Source organism: Tiliqua scincoides, chromosome 3 (assembly GCF_035046505.1).
Source record: "Tiliqua scincoides isolate rTilSci1 chromosome 3, rTilSci1.hap2, whole genome shotgun sequence".
Classification (NCBI taxonomy): Eukaryota; Metazoa; Chordata; class Lepidosauria; order Squamata; family Scincidae; genus Tiliqua; species Tiliqua scincoides.
The window spans coordinates 7,781,370-7,795,875 of record NC_089823.1 but is presented as its reverse complement, the minus strand read 5'-3'; the positions used below and the strand labels follow the sequence as shown (position 1 = coordinate 7,795,875).

The following is a 14,506-nucleotide window of genomic DNA, read 5'->3' as shown; positions in this document are numbered from 1 at the left end:
AATTCTGCCTGGGTCCCTCTAGCATTCAGGCTGTCTGCTTTTTTTCTATAAGCTTGCCTGTTCATAGCGTTCTTTAGAAGCAAGGGACATAATTGCTTGGGGTAAGAACAAAAATGAAGGTAGTGGGTGTGGGGACGATGACAGAGAACTGCATATAACTGAATCTGTGGATGTGGGATCTGTGGATATGGGAACCCCTGTGATGATGTGAACAAGTGATGCATACAGTCCATATGAGCACAGAAGTATTTGTCGAGCTTTGGGATGGGGTTGATACCCATAAATATCAACTAGGAAGTGTTTCCAAACACCTAGGTCTTCCTTAAGACCAATGAATCAACTTGGTCCTATTTTTCCTGCCTTAACATTCATTCTCTATTCCAGTGTTTCTCAAACTGTGGGTCGGGACCCACTTGGTGGGTTGTGAGCCCATTTCGAGTGGGTCCCCATTAATTTCAATATTTTATTTTTAATAGATTAGACTTGATGCTACCATGATATGTGACTGCATTTGGGGAAATGTTACAGATCTATTCTTTTAACAAGTTACTATGTATATGCTTTTAACAATGAGAGTAAATGGGACTTGCTCCTGGCTAACTGTGGGCAGGATTGCAGCCTAGGATTGTTAACATTTTCCTGCTTGATGATGTCACTTCTGGTCATGACATCACTTCTGGTGGGCCCTGACAGATCCTCATTCTAAAAAGTGGGTCCCGGGGCTAAATGTGTGAGAACCGCTGCTCTATTCAAATTGATTTTGCAGGAGGTCATTACGTTTGAGCTGTATGGACTATATACTGTACTTTGACAATATAGACCACAGTAATAGTTTGCTTCATCTTGTAATAGCAAAGCTTCTATGATTCTTTTGCATTTGGATTTAATGTTCTTTCATAAATGCTTCCCCTTTTTTATTTTATGGGAAATCAATTATTTTAGTTGAAAATCAAACTATTAAGTGTGGTGTAAACATGACTAAATAAGCAAGTTTGCATTTAAAGATCTCCTTGTTTGCTTCAAATATATTTTGCCACTTTCTCTATCTAATTATCATTCTTTTCAATATTGAGATATTTATTGTGACCTTTTTCTGATTAAATGGCGTTAGCTGCTTATTGAGCACTTGCAAACTCATGATTTTTGAAATTAGATGATGCCGTGGCACGAGAAAGATTCCAGGGTGCCGCCATCCTTAAAGTAGTAAAGAAAGAATTCAGGGCTAAAGATGGATTCGTGTTGCTTACGGTCACTGGCTCTTCCTGGATTTAATGAAGGAGAGGGAGAACGGTGATAGGAACAGAAGCCATACTTCTGAGTATCAATTAAAAAAACCTTCAAAAACATGGAAATTGTTGTCATTGTTGTTAATGTAGTGCTTGAAACGCGCTAGGCAATTTGTAAAAGCTTTTAACAAGGTCCAGGTAGCATAAAATCGAGACAAGAAGTTCAGCAACTGGAAACCTCTGAACCAACCCTGGAAGCATTAGCGTAGCTGGGGGGGGGGGGAAATGGTATGTACACACACCATTGGTATGTACAAATGGCATTGCAACACACTATGTAAGGTGACCCCTTCCACTTGTCATATGAGCCACTCTGGATAGTGACGGCAATGCACAGGTGCTCGCCAAACCAAACAGTGTCTCCTGTACATTGCTATCACTTCCCATAATGGCTCCAACAGTGAGCAGAAGGGATCATTTGCACACCATATTGCGATGCCTGCAATACTTATCATTTTACACACACACCCCTTTCCTAGCTCGGGAAGCTGCTACTACTTGGAAGCAGTATTCGGGACCAAATGCAGTTTTCAAGCCATCTTCAAAGCCAAGCTTACAGAAAGGGTACCGTGCCCGTCCATCCTGAACTGAATTTGGACATGAGTGACTGAAGTCAGGTCTAATTTCTGTACGAAAGGCTGAGCATGGCAAGCTAACTAATGCCAGTCTGTTCCGCCAAATCCCAATCCACTGGGCCTTGTGCCCGCTTAAGGCTGATCAGTCCCCCTTGTGCAACTTACCAGTGCAGCAAGCAAAAGTCAGAGTCCAGTTCCAGTCCACAGATGCCAAGTAAACCAGTTCAATCAATTAGAGTTGCCAAATCAGAGTCCAGAGCCAATAAGCCAAGTTACAGTCCAAGGTCAGGTTCCAGGTAGGTCAGTCAAATCCATCAGCATATCCAAGTCCAAAGCCAAAGTCCAGTCACAATCCACAGTCAGATTCCAAATTCAATCAGCCAAGTCAGTCTCTTCTCCTACCTCCAACCTGCACTCCTTCAAAACCCACAAACCCTTCCTGCCTCAGGTGCTCCTTATATCCCTGAGGGCCCTATTGCCTTCCAGTGGCTGCAGCTGTGCAGCACACTCTGCTGGATGCCAAGGCCTTACCCTTAAAGGGGCCACTGCTGACACCACATCTACCTCCTCGCCAGTTCTTCCGCGATTCCAATACACAGTCTAATGCACCCCTAGCCAGGATCATCACCTGGACATCAAGTAATAGGAGGAAAACCGGTAGCATCACCCCCCATGAGGGAGAATCACAGTGGATGGAAGGCAAATTAGACCATGCAGAAATGCAACAATAGTGCGCTTGGGTTAGAATAGCGTAGTAGATCATATGCCCCAAATGACAATAGACAGATGCTGCTACCGCAGTACATTTTATTATTATTTATTTCTAGAGCGCCTAGAGTAATTTGGTACTACGCATAAATCAATGTAAAGGCAACAGGCACTACCTTCATGCTTACAATCAAGGGAAGGGAAGGGAAGGGGGGGAGGAAGAGAAGTATTAGAGAATGAAACAGTGAAGAGGCCAGTTTTTAAGAGCCTGTTAAATCACATTCAGACAAAGCTGATTTTCTCCTTCTTAGTTTCCTGCTCAGAGGCAAAGGGAAGATCTTCCCAGAACTCTCCTCTGGCTGGTAGCTGGGGCCAGGTTGTCCTTCCCCTTGCTGATATAGGTATAGGGAAGCTTCAGCAGATTTGCTTCTGGGAGAGAGAGAGAGAGAGAGATGCCTGCAGCTGGGGATTCTTTGGCTAAGGGTGTCCGTTCTTCCTTGGCTCCTGATCTAGTATGTCATCAAACATCACATCCTAGTGGGGCATGGTGTGGACTCACCACAAAAATAATTAATACCCTCAGATCCACATTCATGGTTTTTCTAACAAAATGCCTGAGGCTGAAATATAGAATGGGAACTTAAAACTCTATATATTGGCAACCTTCAGTCTCGAATGACTATGGTATCGCGCTCTGAAAGGTGGTTCTGGCACAGCGTCTAGTGTGGCTGAAAAGGCCAATCCAGGAGTGACAATCCCTTCCACACCGGGAGCAAGTGCAGTCTGTCCCTGGTCTGTCTCCCTGGCTATGGGCCTTCCTTCTTTGCCTCTTAGCCTCAGACTGTTGGCAAAGTGTCTCTTCAAACTGGGAAAGGCCATGCTGCACAGCCTGCCTCCAAGCAGGCTGCTCAGAGGCCAGGGTTTCCCACTTCTTGAGGTCCAACCCTAAGGCCTTCAGATCCCTCTTGCAGATGTCCTTGTATCGCAGCTGTGGTCTACCTGTAGGGCGCTTTCCTTGCACGAATTCTCCATAGAGGAGATCCTTTGGGATCCGGCCACCATCCATTCTCACGACATGACCAAGCCAACGCAGGCGTCTCTGTTTCAGCAGTGAATACATGCTAGGGATTCCAGCACGTTCCAGGACTGTGTTGTTTGGAACTTTGTCCTGCCAGGTGATGCCGAGGATGCGTCGGAGGCAGCGCATGTGGAAAGCGCTCAGTTTCCTCTCCTGTTGTGAGCGAAGAGTCCATGACTCGCTGCAGTACAGAAGTGTACTCAGGACGCAAGCTCTGTAGACTTGGATCTTGGTATGTTCCGTCAGCTTCTTGTTGGACCAGACTCTCTTTGTGAGTCTGGAAAACGTGGTAGCTGCTTTACCGATGCGCTTGTTTAGCTCGGTATCGAGAGAAAGAGTGTCGGAGATCGTTGAGCTAAGGTACACAAAGTCATGGACAACCTCCAGTTCATGCTCAGAGATTGTAATGCAGGGAGGTGAGTCCACATCCTGAACCATGACCTGTGTTTTCTTCAGGCTGATTGTCAGTCCAAAATCTTGGCAGGCCTTGCTAAAACGGTCCATGAGCTGCTGGAGATCTTTGGCAGAGTGGGTAGTGACAGCTGCATCGTCAGCAAAGAGGAAGTCACGCAGACATTTCAGCTGGACTTTGGATTTTGCTCTCAGTCTGGAGAGGTTGAAGAGCTTTCCGTCTGACCTGGTCCGGAGATAGATGCCTTCTGTTGCAGTTCCAAAGGCCTGCTTCAGCAGGACAGCGAAGAAAATCCCAAACAAGGTTGGTGCAAGAACACAGCCCTGTTTCACTCCGCTTCGGATGTCAAAAGGGTCTGATGTGGAGCCATCGAAGACAACAGTGCCCTTCATGTCCTTGTGGAAGGATCTGATGATGCTGAGGAGCCTGGGTGGACATCCAATCTTGGGGAGAATCTTGAAGAGGCCGTCTCTGCTGACCAGGTCGAAAGCCTTTGTGAGATCTATGAAGGCTATAAAGAGTGGCTGTCGTTGTTCCCTGCATTTCTCCTGCAGTTGTCTAAGGGAGAATACCATATCAGTGGTGGACCTGTTGGCTCGGAATCCACACTGCGATTCTGGATAGACCCTCTCTATCTCTAAAGATAGAGACTCTTAAAACTCTAGAGATGCTGGAAACATTTGCCAGGCTTGGGTCCAGTGGTGTCCTAGCAAGTCGTTGGAGTCTCTGAATTTTTTTTCTGCAGCTTGGGTTAAATGCTATTGAATGCAATGAAGGGATCAATGTCTCTGTTGAATTTAGCAGGGAGACAAAAAGAAGCTGCCGCTCTGGAAATGCTTGGCAGGAGTCAATCAGCACCTCGCCCATGAATGCCCTCTTGCCCCAAGGGAGTTCAATGTTCAGGAAGCGATGCTTGCCACCACCAGGTTCTCCCATGTCCTTGAGCTTTCACTGGGATCATGAAGGGTTGCTCCACAGTCTCTAGTTGCAAATGACAACTTTGAGACTGGGAGCAGAGCTTTAGAAGACTAAATTTTGATCAACTGAGAAGGAAAGTGAGCTTATTTATTTATTTATTTATTTCCAGTCCACTTTGATGCAAATAATAATAATAATAATAATAATAATAATAATAATAATAATAATAATAATAATAATAAAACTTTATTTTTATCCCGCCCTTCTCCCAAAAAGGGACCCATGTGGAGCTATGAGTGCATCACTGCACCAGAGCCTTGTTCAAGCTTTCACTCCATACGTCAAAGGAATGTATGGGCCACTCCTGGGATCATCATGCATTATTCTTACCCGGAGCCCAAAGGATCTCCTCTATGGAGAACTCGTGCAAGGAAAGCGCCCTACAGGTAGACCACAGCTGCGATACAAGGACATCTGCAAGAGGGATCTGAAGGCCTTAGGGATGGACCTCAACAAGTGGGAAACCCTGGCCTCTGAGCGGCCCGCTTGGAGGCAGGCTGTGCAGCATGGCCTTTCCCAGTTTGAAGAGACACTTTGCCAACAGTCTGAGGCAAAGAGGCAAAGAAGGAAGGCCCATAGCCAGGGAGACAGACCAGGGACAGACTGCACTTGCTCCCGGTGTGGAAGGGATTGTCACTCCCTTATTGGCCTTTTCAGCCACACTAGACGCTGTTCCAAAACCACCTTTCAGAGTGCGATACCATAGTCTCTCGAGACTGAAGGTTGCCAACAACATTCTTACCCTCATACCGATGGGGATCTGAAGCACCTCCCACCCACCCACCCACAATCAGCGCAGTTAGCATTTCTCAACTGCTGCAAACATTGAATGTGGGAATTCCCCCCCCCCCCATGATCACCTTCCTGAAATATTCTAGGAGGGGGCTTGGGAGAGAAGCTTGCTGGTCACTGCAGAGAAATGCTGATAGTGTCAAAGGTGTGGCTTTGGGTCAATCATCAGTGTGGAGGCAGAGCTAAGCACAAGTGCTCCACCAGTTCCTTCTGCTTGCAGACTGACGGTATGAACAGGCCTATAATGTCTGGCAAACCTACACGGAATATGCAATGCAGTCACATTGTGTGTATGGCAAAATACGGTGTGCATGCCTTCTCACACACTCCATTTGACATCCACTAGGGGCAGGACTTTGTGATGGCCCACACTCTTGCCTACTCTCTCCCATTAGAAGTCCATTTCATCCTCCCAACAATCTGTGAAAAATGGACTTTTAGAGCATTTGGTGTGGGATAAGGGCGGTAGCATCACTAGGGCTTGTGTCACCTGGTGTGGGAGGCCCCGTGATAGACCTCCTCTCGTGCAGTGGGTGGGACAATGTCCTAGGCAGTGGGCATGGTGATGTACCTTTGCCCCACCTCTGCTGGTGTTTTGACTATAACATTTGATAGAATAGAGATATTTCAACACGGGTTGCTTCATTGCATTCTGCATGACAGTACGCATTGAGGGCACAATCCTAACCAGGTCAACTCAGAAGTAAAGCCTTTTTTTCAGTGGGGCTTACTCTCAGGAAAGTGTGGTTAGGATTGCAGCCTGAATGATATATAGCATGATGGTAGTACTCAAAATACCAAGATTTTAAAAATTTTGGCTAGTAGTGATGTCACCCCCCGCCATGCACACAGCCCCAGTGCAGCCTGCACCCCCACACCTCCCTAGCGACACCACTGACTAGGAGCAGGGCTTTCTCTGTGATGGCCCACACTCTTGCCAACTCTCTCCCATTAGAAGTTCATTTCACCCTCCCTCTTGCTCCCTCCCAACAATCTATGAAAAATGGACTTTTAGAGCATTAGGTGTGGGGATAAGGACCACTTCTAATTGCGGTTATCCTCATTTCCTTTTATTTAATTGCCACTTCTGTGTTCTTAGATGCTTTGCTTTAATACAGTGGTTCTCAAACTCTCTGGGAGAGTTTGAGAGCCACTAAGTTCTTGCATGGGCAGGATGGGGGAGCCAGCAGGGGTGGGGGAAGGCAGCGGCGCTATCCCCAGGATTGCGCCGCTCAGGGGGGCTGCTCAGGGGGGCTGTACACGTACCCAAGCCCCTGCAGCCTCCAGGGTGTGCAAGGAGCCCAGCGCAACCTGCAGCGGGGCTCCCCGCAGCAGTGAAATTAGATGCAGAGCGATCGCGCCCCACCTCCGCTAAAGCGGACGCCCCAGTTTGAGAAGCCCTGGTTTAATGCATTGGTAGTTTTGGTTTCAGTTTGTAATATATCTCTTTCTTTTAGCACTGCAAGCCAGTTTGGGTCCTAATTGTCTCAGAAAGAGAGGTATAAAGATAAAATGTTGTGTGGGGACATGGCTAAAACCCTGTTGATCCTCCATCAGGATCACAAGCAAAGAACTCCAGCTCTCTGGAGTTTATAAGTTGCAGTAAAAGGACCCACCAGGTCCCTTCCAACTCTATGATTCTGTGATTCTATCATGTACGTACTATCATTCTGAGGGGGGCTTCCAGAAAACAAATGGTTGTTGCTATTTTTTTTTCCCCCAGAAGCCCACTCAGAATTAGACCACTTAATGACATAGGCAGTGGTTCTCAAACTTTTAGCATCGGGACCCACTTTTTAGAATAAAAATCTGTCAAGACCCACTAGAAGTGATGTCATGACCGGACTTGACATCAGCAAGCAGAAAATTTTTTCACAATCCTAGGCTGCAATCCTACCCAGGAGTAAGCCCCATTGACTACCTTTGTTAAAAGCATACACAGAATACCTGTGACACTCACAAAGAGACCTGTATTCTCTTTGTGTATTCTCTTTGTGTATTCTCTCACAAAGAGAGTCTGGTCCAACAAGAAGCTGACAGAACATACCAAGATCCAGGTCTACAGAGCTTGCGTCCTGAGTACACTTCTGTATTGCAGCGAGTCATGGACTCTTCGCTCACAACAGGAGAGGAAACTGAGCGCTTTCCACATGCGCTGCCTCCGACGCATCCTTGGCATCACCTGGCAGGACAAAGTTCCAAACAACACAGTCCTGGAACGTGCTGGAATCCCTAGCATGTATGCACTACTGAAACAGAGACGCCTGCGTTGGCTCGGTCATGTCGTGAGAATGGATGATGGCTGGATCCCAAAGGATCTCCTCTATGGAGAACTTGTGCAAGGAAAGCGCCCTACAGGTAGACCACAGCTGCGATACAAGGACATCTGCAAGAGGGATCTGAAGGCCTTAGGGATGGACCTCAAGAAGTGGGAAACCCTGGCCTCTGAGCAGCCCGCTTGGAGGCAGGCTGTGCAGCATGGCCTTTCCCAGTTTGAAGAGACACTTGGCCAACAGTCTGAGGCAAAGAGGCAAAGAAGGAAGACCCATAGCCAGGGAGACAGACCAGGGACAGACTGCACTTGCTCCCGGTGTGGAAGGGATTGTCACTCCCGGATTGGCCTTTTCAGCCACACTAGACGCTGTGCCAGAACCACCTTTCAGAGCGCGATACCAGAGTCTTTCAAGACTGAAGGTTGCCAATACTAATAAATACTGTATACTGTAAAAGGACCCAGAATCAGGGCCACAGACAGTGGGGTGAACATCACAAAAAACTGTGACAAGTTGGAATTTCGAAAAGGGAGGAGGCAAACAGGAAGGCGCCTCATCATCTGTTATATGGGAAAAGATGTCAGGCTGTCATGTTTGCCGCGGCAGAGCCGCCAAGTACTAACGGTTGTCACGGTAACAGTTGTGACAGGCCCGGGCACTTAACTTTTTTCCCCCATTGATAATTACAAACGGGAACAAGCGCTGGCTTGCACTTTACACACCTGCCTGGCTTGTGAGTCTACCTTAATTGGATGTGCCAAGTTTGAGAAAAAAGTAATCTGCCCTTTCAAGGCAAGTGACAGGGAGATAAAGTGGTGTTCAGGCTATTTTCCTGACAGAATTACGAAGACATTTTTTTTCCCTTCCATTTGTTAACCGAATCCAGGATTTAGCCAAACTTTAACGTAGCTAATTCTGCAAAAGGGTTGCTGGAGCTTGGCAGTTAGGCGGGTACAAAAGCCACCCAAGGAACGGCATACATAAAAATTCAGCTGTGTATAGTTGGTTCGCTTCCTTGGGTGAACTTCCACTGCTAAGGCTGCACACGGTCCAGTTTGGGAAACTGACCCTCTTCATCTCCATCCATGAAGTGACTGGGGAAGGAGTTGGTGGGTCTTCAGGAACCCACCAAAGCAGAATTTGTAAGTGAAAATGTTCTCTCCTGGCTGGTTACTTTTTTGACAGCCCACAGCTGTAAACCCCCCACTGATGAAGAAGGTGGCCTCATTGGACCAGGGCAGGGGTTTGACCTCAATGGAAGTCAGGGCACACACAGTGGATGCAGGGGAGGGCAAAAGATGCAGCAACAGGGGGAAGAGGAGGAATAGATTGGGGCCAGAAATGGGGCGAGTTCAACCTTGTATTCAGGATTGGGCTGTCACTCGGGAGAGTTCACAATGGCGGAAATGAGTTCCACTGTTGTAAAACGGCTGTCGATTAAGTGCGCAGCACTTAGGCGATGGCCGTTCTGTGAGCGCTACCACTAGAGCTGGCAGTGCAGCAACTGCAGTGATGGACCCAGGTAATGATCCAGCTGGATCAGGTAATGTGGAGATGGGGAAGGGCGGAATTGGGGTGGGTGGGATGCATGACAGAGGTGGGAGGGGGTGTGTACAGGTGCGTATAAACTGTGCCAGTATCCTTTCACCCTCCTCGCCTCCTGATACACTCCCATTCTTTCCTCCCAGCTCAAAGGCTATTATAACGTTACATTTTCCAGCGCACCGTCCTGGTGACCTCTCAAGGCAGTTGAACACAGAGGGATTAGCAGAGCCAGAGCTAGTTGTGGTGGCCTTAGAATCAAATGAGTGTTCGTTGTGATTATTAACAGACTCCCCAGCCTATGCCCCACTTGTTTTGAAGGCAAATTATGGGGATAGGCAAATTTTGGGAGCTTGTGAGCTCTCCAGCAGGATTGCTAGCTGCAGGGATTAACTCTAAAAGATCAGGGGAAGGGGAAAGCTTGGAGCAGCAGCCACCTTACCTCCTATCAGGGGAGTGTTGAAGGCAGGAGCCAATCTCTAACGGTCTCACCTGGCAACCCAGCTCTCTTGTTGGCCACCGTTGGAAACAAATTGCTGGGCTACTTTTTTGATATGAACATTTGATATGATCCAGAAAACTGTTCTCATGTGTGTGTGTGTGTGTGTGTGTGTGTGTGTGTGTGTGTGTAAGAGAGAGAGAGAGAGAGAGAGAGAGAGAAATTTGCAATTTATGATTGATCAACCTCTCATGTTCAAGTAACTGTCATTTGAATGAAGTTTCCTTACTGGATCACTACCAAACTACAGTCAATTCTTCAGCCCTGATGCTGGAATCACTAATAGCCAGTCATATTCCATTATCAGCACATCTATACATCGCTTGGCTCCCAAACAGCTTGGCAGTTTTCTGACACGTTAATCCTGCAAAGATGTTCATGTACCATTTGCAACTGAGATGGGCTGGAAGACCAAGCTTTTAACAGAAGGTGTAGTTTTGATTAGAAAGTATGAACGACCCGAAACATCTGTTGCTGCTTTTTGTACCAGGTTCTGCCTCATCGCGGAATGTGTTTGGTTTCTCAAGATTTCATTTGCAGAATATTTTTGTATTAACCCTTTCAGTGGAAGTCATCAGGCCCAAAAGAACTTGATGGAAAATGAAAGAAATGGGGGGGGGGGGAGGTGAACTCCCTTGTAAATTCTCCCAATTAAAAAATGCTTACAAGCATTATTCTGATTCATTGCTCGTCTGATTTCAGAAGCTAAGCAGAGTCAGGCCTGGTTAGTACTTGGATGGGAGACCACCTGGGAATACCGGGTGCTGTAGGCTTACATAAGAACATAAGAACAGCCCCACTGGATCAGGCCATAGGCCCATCTAGTCCAGCTTCCTGTATCTCACAGCGGCCCACCAAATGCCCCAGGGAGCACACCAGATAACAAGAAGACCTGCAAGGCCTCCTGGGAATTGTAGTTAAGAACATAAGAACAGCCCCACTGGAGCAGGCCAGAGGCCCATCTAGTCCAGCTTCCTGTATCTCACAGCGGCCCACCAAATGCCCCAGGGAGCACACCAGATAAAGACTGGCTTATACCATAGTCTTTCGAGACTGAAGGATGCATTCTCTGGCACTACTCTTACTCCCCAGTTTCTGAGTCCCAGGGCCTGAGTCTCCAGGGATCAGGACAACCCTACTTGTAAATCACTCAAGTTGCCACACCTGTACACCTTCATGCTTGGATTCAGCAGACAGTCCAATGAATATTAACAGCTCAATTGTATCCTTTCCTTCCCATTGGTGGCGCTGCGCATATACTGTATCCATTGGGGCATATACTGTATCCATTGGGGAGGATTGGAAGGCTTCAGAAAGGATAAATCGCCTTACCCCTCTGAAAGCCTTCTGCTCTGCAATGGGTCTCCTTGTACATGCATCAGTGATTTTGCTGGCTCAGGTCCAAGGAGAGAAAGGGCACAGAGAGGCTGCTGCCAGAGGGGATGGGATCTGGTGTGCGCCATCACTGCTGGATTTACCCCTCCCACAGCCTCCCCATTCCATTCCTCCCCCCCTCCTAACCAGTTTCAACCCTGTTCTACCTTCCCCACCCCCTCCCACCTCTCCCAATATATTGCCTGCCTCTGCAGTGGGCATGGGACATCTCTGGCCTTCTTGCTGATGCTTTGGCAGCAAGCTACTTCGGTGTACGTTTTGCAGCAGCTGTAAAGGAAGTAGCGCTGACCAATGGCTACTCCATAGAATTGGGCTGTCAATCATTTAAATTTTCTGTGCTGTTTTTCCATCATACTGGCCTTCAAGGCAACTGATGATAAAAAACAACAACAGAGCTTTATCACCTTGGCAGATAAAAATCAAGCATTAAAATTTAACCATATTAGTAGTTATGTAGTTATTAGTATCTAAAAAAACGGTTGGCCTTCCACATTTTCTGGAGTGAAGATGTGGTTCTTTGCCGGCCTGTACGATTTCTCTTCACTGCAATCTTATCGGGAGCCTCCATTTAGCTCCTGACACGAGGCACAGGCGACACGTAGGCCCATCTCCTTAAGTGTGAAGGACACACAGCAAAACTACTGTGACAAACATCGTCATTGCGAATTGCAGCTGGTGATTCTTTCAGGCAGTTTGTCATTTCTTTGCCGTTGTCACTGCCGGTTGACTGTGCACCTGTGTGTATAATGCAGAAGGGCTGCCAAGCAGGGAGAGAAAAAGTGAGCATAAGCTATGCTCATGGTCCTACTGTCCTGAGTGCACGGTAATGGGGACAACAGAACTTTTGGCTGCTTTGCACCCTGTTCTTGGATGAGGGGACACTGGTTGCCAGGAGCCTGCAGTGCCACTCCCGGGTTGCAGAGAGCCTGGGAGCAAAGCTCAGGACTTTGTGTATGGGTGCAACCATAGCACCCTCATACACTCCGAGGGCACACTGGGTGCTAGCACACCACCAAACATGAGGTTCTGTGCTCATGTCAATTCATGCTGGCCAACGTGACACATCCCTGCATGCCCTCAGCCCTGCCCTGATGCCCATGTATCCAGCAGAATTATCATAAGAACATAAGAACAGCCCCACTGGATCAGGCCATAACCCATCTAGTCCAGCTTCCAGTATCTCACAGCGGCCCACCAAATGCCCCAGGGAGCACACCAGATAACAAGAGACCTCATCCTGGTGCCCTCCCTTGAATCTAGCATAGCCCATTTCTAAAATCAGGAGGTTGCACATACACATCATGGCTTGTAACCCGTAATGAATTTTTCCTCCAGAAACTTGTCCAATCCCCTTTTAAAGGCATCCAGGCCAGATGCCGTCACCACATCCTGTGGCAAGGAGTTCCACAGACCGACCACACGCTGAGTAAAGAAATATTTTCTTTTGTCTGTTCTAACTCTCCCAACACTCAATTTTAGTGGATGTCCCCTGGTTCTGGTGTTATGTGAGAGTGTAAAGAGCATCTCTCTATCCACTCTGTCCATCCCCTGCATAATTTTCTATGTCTCAATCATGTCCCCCCTCAGGCGTCTCTTTTCTAGGCTGAAGAGGCCCGAACACCGTAGCCTTTCCTCGTAAGGAAGGTGCCCCAGCCCCGTAATCATCTTAGTCGCTCTCTTTTGCACCTTTTCCATTTCCACTATGTCTTTTTTGAGATGCGGCGACCAGAACCGGACACAATACTCCAGGTGTGGCCTTACCATCAATTTGTACAACGGCATTATAATATTAGCCGCTTTGTTCTCAATATCCTTCCTAATGATCCCAAGCATAGAATTGGCCTTCTTCACTGCTGCTGCACATTGGGTCGATATCTATTCACATATGTAAACCACACTTTTACCATTGCGACAAAGCAACTAAAAAGCATGATATGATATACATGTTAGGATGTATCCCCAAACTAACAAATAGCAGGAATCAAAACACCAGAAATTACCCATTACAATCCTAAGCAATGGAGGGGAGGGGGAGTTTATTCAATTACAAAAAGCCTTCTGAAATAAACCAGTTTTCACTTTCTGTTTAAAGACTGCAAGAGAGCAGCCATGTGGACTTCTCTGGGAAAGGTGTTCTGTTATTATGATGCTTCTGTGAAAAAGGCGTACAGAGGCATTTTGCTCCCACCACCAGATTAGTTCTGAGGGGAGGGGCCGCTTGCATGAGACTCCCTGCAAAACGTAGTGCTTTGCACCCTCTCTAGCTATGCCACTGATAGTGAGGGTTATAAATCACAGTGGCCCTGTTGAAGCAGTGGTTGGCAACCTTCAGTCTCGAAAGACTATGGTATAAGCCTACAGCGCCCGGTACTCCCATGCGGTCTCCCATCCAAGTACTAACCAGGCCTGACCCTGCTTAGCTTCTGAGATCAGACGAGATCAGGCATGTGCAGGGTAACAATTGACTGAGGAAAGGAGAATGCAGGGTGAGAGTCAGTGATGGGGACAAATTGTCAAGAACATGGTTCAGATTCCTGCTCAGTCATGAAGTTCATTGGGTGAACTTGGGCACCTCACTATTTCTTGGCCTCATCTACCACACAGGGTTATTGTGATGACAAAGTATGAGATGATTAGTGTGAACATTGTCTTGAGCTCCACAGGTTGTTAAACAAAATACCCTTCAGTCTCCTGTAGCATACATGCATGCAGTTTGCTTGTAACTGCTAATATAAGAAGGACAAACCTAAGTACACCTATTGGAGAGAGAGTCCCATTAAATACAATGCCTTACTTGAGACTGTGTGCCTCTAAATGGCAGAGGGTAGAGTCGCCTTGCATCTAGAAAAGAACAGCCTGCTCATTCCCCAACCAAATCTGGTTGGCTACCGGACAGAATCCTCCCTGATAGCTTACTTTTCTGTGTTCAGGAGTTAATTTATCCTGGGGAGTATCCACACCTGCAGCC

General features: G+C 47.3%; 1 pseudogene; it reads right to left on the bottom strand.

The window, feature by feature from the left end:
• Positions 1-13,890: 13,890 nt before the first annotated feature.
• Positions 13,891-14,011, bottom strand: LOC136647251 (5S ribosomal RNA; annotated as a pseudogene).
• Between the last annotated feature and the right edge of the window lie 495 nt (positions 14,012-14,506).